Source organism: Arachis stenosperma, chromosome 6 (assembly GCF_014773155.1).
Source record: "Arachis stenosperma cultivar V10309 chromosome 6, arast.V10309.gnm1.PFL2, whole genome shotgun sequence".
Taxonomy (NCBI): domain Eukaryota; kingdom Viridiplantae; phylum Streptophyta; class Magnoliopsida; order Fabales; family Fabaceae; genus Arachis; species Arachis stenosperma.
Window position 1 is genome coordinate 27,507,685 of NC_080382.1, and position 10,266 is coordinate 27,517,950.

Below are 10,266 nucleotides of genomic sequence, written 5' to 3' on the forward strand. Positions count from 1 at the left end.
TTTGAACTTCCAAACGCTATTTTCTGTTTGTTTAACTAAGCCTATCAAATACTATTGTTGCTTAATCCATCAATCCTCGTGGGATCGACCCTTACTCACGTAAGGTATTACTTGGTACGACCCGGTGCACTTGCCGGTTAGTCTGTGGTGTTAAATCACTGCACCAAGTTTTTGGCGCCGTTGCCGGGGATTGATAGTGATTAACAACTATTCGTTGTTTGATTGCTTAGATTAGATAATTTTTTTATTTTATTATATTTTTCTTTTTTTAATTTTATTTTATTATTAATTTTTATTTTGCATTTTACATTATTTTTTTCTTTTTTTTCCTTTACGTAATTTTTTTTCCTTTTACGTCTCTTTCGTTTACTTCCCCTCCCCTTTATGCCGTATTCTTATTTTTTTATTATTTTATTTATTTATTTAATTTTTATTATTTAATAAAAAAATTTTAAATAAAAAAATAAATATAACATTAATATTTTTCTTTAATTTCTGAAATTAAGTTTGGTGTCTTCTATTTATTTTTATTTTAATTGTTCCTATTTATTTTTCTAGTTACCTTCAAATATTTCTATCTTAATTCTATTTATTTTATTTAGTACCTTTATTTTATTATTTTACACAGGTTACCTCACAGGGACTTCTCTACACTCTAACGTAGAGAGTCTCATCTTTTCATGTTTTCTGTTTGTTTATGTGTAGGAACTGAGACAAAGAATATTTCTTAGACTTTGATCCTGAACCTGAAAGGACTTTCAGGCGGCGTTTACAACAAGCAAGACGCTATAAGGCTGCAAAATCCACTATGGATCCTAATGATGCTGATAATGCCAATGTGGCAAACCCGAATGGGAATGAGAAACAAAGGAGAGTGCTTGGCTCTTTTTCTGCTCCTACTGCAGATTTTTATGGAAAAAGTATTGTGGTGCCTCCTATAGCTGCGAACAACTTTGAGCTGAAGCCACAACTAGTCACCTTGGTGCAACAAAACTGCCAGTATCATGGTCTTCCCCACGAAGACCCAAATCAATTTATTTCAAATTTTCTGCAGATTTGTGATACTGTGAAGACAAATGGAGTGAACCCAGACGTGTACAAACCCATGCTCTTCTTGTTTGCTCTGAGGGATGGAGCAAAGCTGTGGCTAGATTTCCAACCCAAGGAGAGTTTTGATACTTGGAACAAGGTGGTTACTGAGTTTCTCACCAAATTTTTCCCACCAAAGAAGCTGACTAAGCTTAGGGTGGAGGTTCAGACTTTCAGACAGAAGGATGGTGAAACTCTGTATGAAGCTTGGGAGAGATACAAGCTACTGACTAGGCAATACCCTCCGGACATGTTCTCCAAATGGACCCAACTAGATATCTTTTATGAAGGTTTGGACGAAATATCCAAGATGTGCTTAGACAATTCTTGATAAACCACTATTTTATGATAAATCTTGTACTTAAATTGAATGATTTTATCAACTCTTCACCTACTTATTCATATGAATTTGCATGGTTTTGCAATTCCTTCCTTAGGATATGACATATGAGAAAACATGTTTCCTATGCTTTAAAATAATCAAAATTTAATTATCCTTTATTACCATTCGATGCCGTGATTTGTGTGTTGAGTACTTTCAAGTTTTATAGGGCAGGAATGACTTAAAGGATGGAAAGGAAACTTACAAAAATGGAAGGAAAGCACAAAATTGGAGTTTTGGAGAAACTGGCAGTGACGCGCCCGCATGGACGATGCAAACGCGTGCTTTGCACAAGTTAGCATCAACGCGAGCGCATGGACAACGCGAACGCGTGACGTGCGAAACACAACTGACGCGACCGCGTGGAAGAGCAAAACTCCAAATGACGCGACCACGTGACCCACGCGGACGCGTGACGTGCGCGATTTGCAGAATTTGCGGAAGTCGGCCCGAGCGACTTCTGGGCCCTTTTTGGCCCAGATCCAAGCTCAGAGAACACAGATTAATGGGTTATAAATGGAGGAATCTATCCATTCATAGATGGATATAGACTGGATACCGAATACTTCATATAATAGACATTCATAGATAGTTTTAGATGTAGCTTTTAGAGAGAGAGGTTCTCTCCTCTCTCTTAGGATTAGGATTTAGGACTTAGAATTTCTTTTAACCTTAGGATTATCTCATCTTCATATCAGGTTCAATATTCCTTTATTTTGACTTCTCTTATTTGTTAATTTTATATGTTGCCAAATTGGCTTATGGACCATTCATGTTATGATTTTCTTAATTAATACATATTGAGGTATTTCAGACTTATGATTGCTTCCCTTTCTTTATATAAATAATTTAGATTTTTCCCTTTTGGCTTTGATTGATTAGTTGCTAACTCTTGAGTTGTCAAACTCATCGTGATTGATAATTATTATTCTTGCTGATTAATTTAGATTCCTATAACTCTAGTCTTTCCTTAAGGAGTTGACTAGGACTTTAGGTGTTAAATTAATTTGTCCACTTAATTGACCTTCATAGTTAGAGGTTGACTTAGTAGGAGCAAAAGTATAATTCTCATCACCATTGATAAGGATAACTAGGATAGGACTTCCAGTTTTCATACCTTGCCAAGAGATTTCTTCGTTATTAGTTTATTAATTTCTGCAACCCATTTCTCTTCCTCAAAATCTTTTCAAAACCCAAAACACTGTTTTCCATAACCACTAATAAAACACACCTCCCTGTAATTCCTTGAGAAGACGACCCGAGGTTTGAATACTTCGGTTTATAAATTTTATTGGGTTTGTTACTTGTGACAACTAAACGTTTGTACGAAAGGATTTTCTGTTGGTTTAGAAGCTATACTTACAACGCGATTATTTTTATAAAATTCTTTACTAGCAAAAATCTGATCGTCAATTCTGTAGGAGGTTCATTGCACAAGAAGGCACCGGAGGAGACTATTGAGCTTATTGAATTGGTTGCTAGCAACCAATATTTATACTCATTTAACAGGAATCCTGTAAACTCTGAGGCTCCTCAGAAGAAGGGTGTCATGGAAATAGAAGCTCTTAATGCTATTCTGGCTCAGAACAAGCTTATGTCTCAGCAAATAAGTCTACTTACTCAACACATGGGTGGCATGCAAGTCTCAGCTATCAACACCCAAAATCCACCTCAAGAGGTCTCCTATGACATGGCAGGAAATTTAGTGCAAAATGATAACTATGATTATGCTCAATCCTCTTCCGAACAGGTCAATTACATGGGGAGTGGTTCTAGAAATCCGAATAATGACCCCTATTCTCAGACATACAATCAAGGATGGAGAAATCACCCAAATTTTGGGTGGAGAGACCAACCTCAGAGACCTCAGAACTTCAACAATAATTCTCAGGGCAGCTTCCAACAGAACAATTACAATAACCGCCAATTTTAATCTCATCAACAAAAACTACCTCTACAGGCAAATTCTAAATCCCAAGAATATTCTAATTGGGAAATGATGAAGAGTTTTGTGCAGGAAACCAGAGCATCGATCAAGAATTTGGAGATTCAGATGGGTCAAATAGCCACCAGAGTTAATAAAATTGATCAGAGGACCACTAATAGCCTTCCTGGTAACACAATTCCAAATCCAAGAGAAGAATGCAAGGCTATCACCTTGATAAGTGGGCAAGTGGCATGTATGAAAGCACAAGTTGATAAGGAGCCAGTTGAAAAATATTGCAAGGTTATTCAACTAAGAAGTGGTAAAGTAGCTGGCTCTGAGACCAAGGTTAATGAAGAGTTAGTTGAAAAAGAAGCTCCAGAGGAGAAGAAGGAAGAAGTAGAGAACGCCCCTCCAAAGCGTGTGGATAATCCATTCCCAGACTCTCTTGACACTTATCCTACATTGCCAAAGGCTCCTGAGTACAAGCCTAAAATGCCATATCCTCAGAAACTTCAAAAAGAGACCAAGGACAAGCAGTTTTTAAAGTTCTTGGAAGTCTTCAGAAAGTTACAAATCAATATTCCTTTTGCTGAGGTTTTGGAGAAAATGCCTATCTATGTCAAATTTATGAAGGAGCTGTTGTAAAAGAAAAAGCGTTTAAAGGGAGATGAGACAGTAGTCCTGACTAAGGAATGTAGTGCTGTAATTTAGAATAACTTGCCAAGGAAGATGCCAGATCCAGGGAGCTTTCAAATTCCATGCACCATTGGGAGCACAACTTTTGAGAAATCCCTATGTGATCTGGGGGCAAGCATAAATCTAATGCCCTTATCTGTGATGAAGAACCTGCAAATCCAAGAGGCACAACCCACAAAGATAGCATTACAGATGACAGAAAAATCTATGAAGCCTGCATACAGATTAGTGGAAAATATCTTGGTTAAAGTGGGTAAATTCTTCCTCCCAGCAGAGTTTGTGATTCTTGATACAGGGGAGGATGAGAATGCCTCTACAATTCTAGGAAGACCATTCCTAGCCACTGGAAGAGCTCTGATAGATGTCGAAGAAGGTGAATTAGTGCTTAGAGTGCATAATGAGTAACTGGTCTTCCATGTCTTCAAGGATGTACATTTAGCAGGTGAAGAAGAGAGGTGCATGCAAACTGAGCTTATTGATCCAACCCTTCAAAAAACCCCCTGATGATACACAGCAGAATCTGCAGCTAAAATCTCCCTTGGCAACAATCAATAAAATTCCTCCTGACATCAAACCTAAGTTTGGTGTTGGGAATGCATCATCTACCAAGGAGGAGGTTCCCAAAAAGAAGAAAGTACCCAGAGGATGGAGAAACAAAAAGATCCACACTGAAGGTTTCTCCCCAGGAATGAAGGTGGTGTTGACTAGTAATCCAGCATAGGTTTATACAGTAATCAGAATCCTCTCTCTGGACCATATTGAGCTACGTTATGGAGACACATAAAAGAAGTTCAAAGTAACGTGTGAAGAGCTGAGCCCCTATGATCCTTGGTGCACGAAATTGTGATCACTACAACTTCGCACAACTAACCAGCAAGTGCACTGGGTCGTCCAAGTAATACCTTACGCGAGTAAGGGTCGATCCCACGGAGATTGGTGGTATGAAGCAAGCTATGGTCATCTTGTAAATCTCAGTCAGGCAGACTCAAATGTATAATGGTGATGAACGAAAATAACATAAAGATAAAGATAGAGATACTTATGTAATTCATTGGTAGGAACTTCAGATAAGCGCATGAAGATGCCTTCCCTTCCGTCTCTCTGCTTTCCTACTGTCTTCATCCAATCCTTCTTACTCCTTTCCATGGCAAGCTCGTGTAGGGTTTCACTGTTGTCAGCAGCTACCTCCCATCCGCGCAGTGAAAGCTAATGCTCTTACACTCTGTCACAGTGCGGCCAATCACCGGTTTGGTTCCCTCCCCTACCGGAATAGAATAACTCTTTTGCGTCTGTCACTAACGCCCAGTAGGTTACAGGTTTGAAGCACGTCACAGTCATTCAATCATTGAATCCTACTCAGAATACCACAGACAAGGTTTAGACCTTCCGGATTCTCTTGAATGCCGCCATCAGGTCCTGCCTATACCACGAAGATTCCGATTAAAGAATCCAAGAGATATTCACTAAGCCTCAGATGCTTGTAGAACAAGAATGGTTGTCAGTCACCTTGTTCATGAGTGAGAATGATGATGAGTGTCACGGATCATCACATTCATCAAGTTGAAGAACAAGTGATATCTTAGAACAAGAACAAGCGGAATTGAATGGAAGAACAATAGTAATTGCATTAATACTCGAGGTACAGCAGAGCTCCACACCTTAATCTATGGTGTGTAGAAACTCCACCGTTGAAAATACATAAGCATAAGGTCTAGGCATGGCCGAATGGCCAGCCTCCCAATGATCTAAGATAGCATAAAACTCAAAGATAGCTACCAAGATGTCAAATACAATAGTACAAGGTCCTACTTATAGAAAACTAGTAGCCTAAGGTGTACAGAATGAGTAAATGACATAAAAATCCACTTCCGGGCCCACTTGGTGTGTGCTTGGGCTGAGCAATGAAGGAATTTCGTGTAGAGACTTTTTCTGGAGTTAAACGCCAGCTTTTATGCCAGTTTGGGCGTTTAACTCCAAGTTTTATGCCAGTTCCGGCGTTTAACGCTGGAATTTCTGTAGGTGACTTTGAACGCCGGTTTGGGCCTTCAAATCTTGGGCAAAGTATGGACTATTATATATTGCTGGAAATCCCAGGATGTCTACTTTCCAACGCCGTTGAGAGCGCGCCAATTGGGCTTCTGTAGCTCCAGAAAATCCACTTCGAGTGCAGGGAGGTTAGAATCCAACAGCATCTGCAGTCCTTTTCAGTCTCTGAATCAGATTTTTGCTCAGGTCCCTCAATTTCAGCCAGAAAATACCTGAAATCACAGAAAAACACACAAACTCATAGTAAAGTCCAGAAAAGTGAATTTTAACTAAAAACTAATAAAATATAATAAAAACTAAACTAAAACTACCAAAACATACTAAAAACAATGCCAAAAAGCGTACAAATTTTCCGCTCATCACAACACCAAACTTAAATTGTTGCTTGTCCCCAAGCAACTGAAAATCAAATAAGATAAAAAGAAGAGAATATACTATAGACTCCAAATTATCAATGAAACATAGCTCCAAATTAGATGAGCGGGACTAGTAGCTTTTTGCCTCCAAACAGTTTTGGCATCTCACTTTATCCTCTGAGGTTCAGAATGATTGGCTTCTTTAGGAACTCAGAATCCAGATAGTGTTATTGATTCTCTTAGTTAAGTATGATGATTCTTGAACACAGCTACTTTATGAGTCTTGGCCGTGGCCCAAAGCACTCTGTCTTCCAGTATTACCACCGGATACATACATGCCACAGACACATAATTGGGTGAACCTTTTCAGATTGTGACTTAGCTTTGCTAAAGTCCCCAATTAGAGGTGTCCAGGGTTCTTAAGCACACTCTTATTGCCTTGGATCACAACTTTATTTCTTCTTTTTCTTTCTCTCTCCCCTTTTTTCGTTTTTTTTCCTTTTTTTTTTGTATTCACTGCTTTTTCTTGCTTCAAGAATCATTTTTATGATTTTTCAGATCCTCAGTAACATGTCTCCTTTTTCATCATTCTTTCAAGAGCCAACAATTTTAACATTCATGAACCACAAATTCAAAAGACATATGCACTGTTTAAGCATACATTCAGAGAACAAAAGTGTTGCCACCACATCAAACTAATTAAGCTAGTTTTAAAGATGAATTTGAAATCCTGTACTTCTTGTTCTTTTGTAATAAAACAGTTTTCATTTAAGAAAGGTGATGGATTCATATTCATAGCTTTAAGGCATAGACACTAAGACACTAATGATCATAAGACACAAACATGGATAAACATAAAGCACTAAAATTCGAAAAACAGAAGAATAAAGAACAAGGAGATTAAAGAACGGGTCCACCTTAGTGATGGCGGCTCTTTTCTTCTTCTTGAAGATCCTATGGAGTGCTTGAGCTCCTCAATGTCTCTTCCTTGTCTTTGTTGCTCCTCTCTCATGATTTTTTTGATCTTCTCTAATTTCATGGAGAATGATGGAGTGTTCTTGATGCTCCACCCTTAGTTGTCCCATGTTGGAACTTAATTCTCCTAGGGAGGTGTTCAGTTGCTCCCAATAGTCTTGTGGAGGAAAGTGCATCCCTTGAGGTATCTTAGGGATCTCTTGATGAGAGGGGTCTCTTGTTTGCTCCATCTTCTTCTTAGTGATGGGCTTGAGGTCATGCCTTCTCAGTTGAACCGGCTTTGGATGCCATAAATGGTTATGGAAAAACAAAAAGCAATGCTTTTACCACACCAAACTTAAAAGGTTTGCTCGTCCTCGAGCAAAAGAAGAAAGAAGAGAGTAGAAGAAGAAGAAATGGAGGAGAGGGAGATGGCTTTGTGGTTAGGCCAAAGAGGGGAAGAAGTGGTGTTTTATGAAGGATGGATGTGAGTGGTGAAGAGAAAGAGATGTTGAGGTGATTGATGAATGGGTGAAGAAGAGAGAGAGTGGTGGGGTTGTTTGGGGATCCTGTGGGGTCCACAGATCCTTAGGTGTCAAGGATAAGTCATCCCTGCACCAAATAGCATCAAAATCCACGTTTTGAGCCATTTCTGGCGTTAAACGCCGGGCTGGTGCCCATTCCTGGCGTTTAACGCCAGGTTCTTGCCCTTTCCTGGCGTTTAACGCCAGTCTGGTGCCCCTTTCTGGCGTTAAACGCCCAGAATGGTGCCAGACTGGGCGTTAAACGCCCAACTGCTAGCCTCACTGGCGTTTAAACGCCAGTGAGTTCTTCCTCCAGGGTGTGCTGTTTTTCTTCCTGTTTTTCATTCTGTTTTTGCTTTTTCAATGGATTTTGTGACTTCTTATGATCATCAACCTACAAAAAACATAAAATAACAAAAGAAAATAGTCAAAATATAACATTGGGTTGCCTCCCAACAAGCGCTTCTTTAATGTCATTAGCTTGACAGAGGACTCTCATGGAGCCTCACAGATACTCAGAGCAATGTGGGAACCTCCCAACACCAAACTTAGAGTTTGAATGTGGGGGTTCAACACCAAACTTAGAGTTTGGTTGTGGCCTCCCAACACCAAACTTAGAGTTTGACTGTGGGGGCTCTGTTTGTCTCTGATTTGAGAGAAGCTCTTCATGCTTCTTCTCCATGGTGACAGAGGGATATCCTTGAGCCTTAAACACCAAGGATTTTTCATTCACTTGAATGATCAACTCTCCTCTATCAACATCAATTACAGCCCTTGCTGTGGCTAGGAAAGGTCTGCTAAGGATGATGGATTCATCCATGCACTTCCTAGGATCTTGTCTCCTTTGAGGTAATTTCTGCCTAGACAAGTCATCCAGTTCTTTGGTGAGCAAGGGAGGTTCATCTTCCCAAGTCTCATTTCCAAATAACTTGTCATTTAGCTTCATGATTGCTCCAAGGTATTTAGCAACTTGCTCTTTAGTGACATACTCATCCTCTTCAGAGGGAGAATACTCATCAGAGCTCATGAAAGGCAGAAGTAAGTCCAATGGAATCTTTATGGTCTCATTTTGAGCCTCAGATTCCCATGGTTCCTCATTGAGGAACTCAGAGGAGATTGGTACACGCCCATTGAGGTCTTCCTCAGTGGCGTCCTCCTCCTCTCTTTCCTCTCCATATTCGGCCATGCTTATGGCTTTGCACTCTCCTTTTGGATTTTCTTCTGTATTACTTGGGAGAGTACTAGGAGGGAGTTCAGTAACTTTCTTACTCAGCTGACCCACTTGTCCTTCCAAATTCCTAATGGAGGACCTTGTTTCAGTCATGAAACTTTGAGTGATCTTTATTAGATCAGAGACCATTGTTGCTAAGTCAGAAGTATTCTGCTTAGAACTCTCTGTCTGTTGCTGAGAAGATGATGGAAAAGGCTTGCCATTGCTAAACCTGTTTCTTCCACCATTATTGTTATTGAAACCTTGTTGAGGTCTCTCTTGATTCTTCCATGAGAAATTTGGGTGATTTCTCCATGAAGAATTGTAGGTGTTTCCATAGGGTTCTCCTAGGTAATTCACCTCTTCCATTGAAGGATTCTCAGGATCATAAGCTTCTTCCTCAGATGAAGCCTCCTTAGTACTGCTTGGTGCATTTTGCATTCCGGACAGACTCTGAGAAATCAAATTGACTTGTTGAGTCAATATCTTGTTCTGAGCCAATATGTTATTCAGAGTGTCAATCTCAAGAACTCCTTTCTTCTGACTAGTCCCATTGTTCACAGGATTTCTTTCAGAAGTGTACATGAATTGGTTATTTGCAACCATTTCAATTAATTCTTGAGCTTCTGCAGGCGTCTTCTTCAGATGAAGAGATCCTCCAGCAGAGCTATCCAAGGACATCTTAGATAGTTCAGAGAGACCATCATAGAAAATACCTATGATGCTCCATTCAGAAAGCATGTCTGAAGGACATCTTCTGATTAATTGTTTGTATCTTTCCCAAGCTTCATAGAGGGATTCTCCATCCTTCTGTCTGAAGGTTTGGACTTCCACTCTAAGCTTACTCCATCTTTGTGGTGGAAAGAACTTTGCCAAGAAGGCATTGACTAGCTTTTCCCAAGAGTCCAGGCTTTCTGTAGGTTGAGAATCCAACCATATTCTAGCTCTGTCTCTTACAACAAAAGGGAATAGCATCAGCCTGTAGACCTCAGGGTTAACCCCATTAGTCTTGACTGTGTCACAGATTTGCAAGAATTCAGCTAAAAACTGATGAGGATCTTCCATTGGAAGTCCATGGAACT

General features: G+C 39.7%; 1 non-coding gene across 1 annotated transcript; it reads left to right on the plus strand.

The window, feature by feature from the left end:
* The first annotated feature begins 9,919 nt into the window (after positions 1-9,919).
* On the plus strand, positions 9,920-10,027 carry LOC130938238 (small nucleolar RNA R71). The gene has a single exon (XR_009069411.1). It is a non-coding gene; the product is annotated as a small nucleolar RNA R71 (small nucleolar RNA).
* The last annotated feature ends 239 nt before the right edge of the window (positions 10,028-10,266 follow it).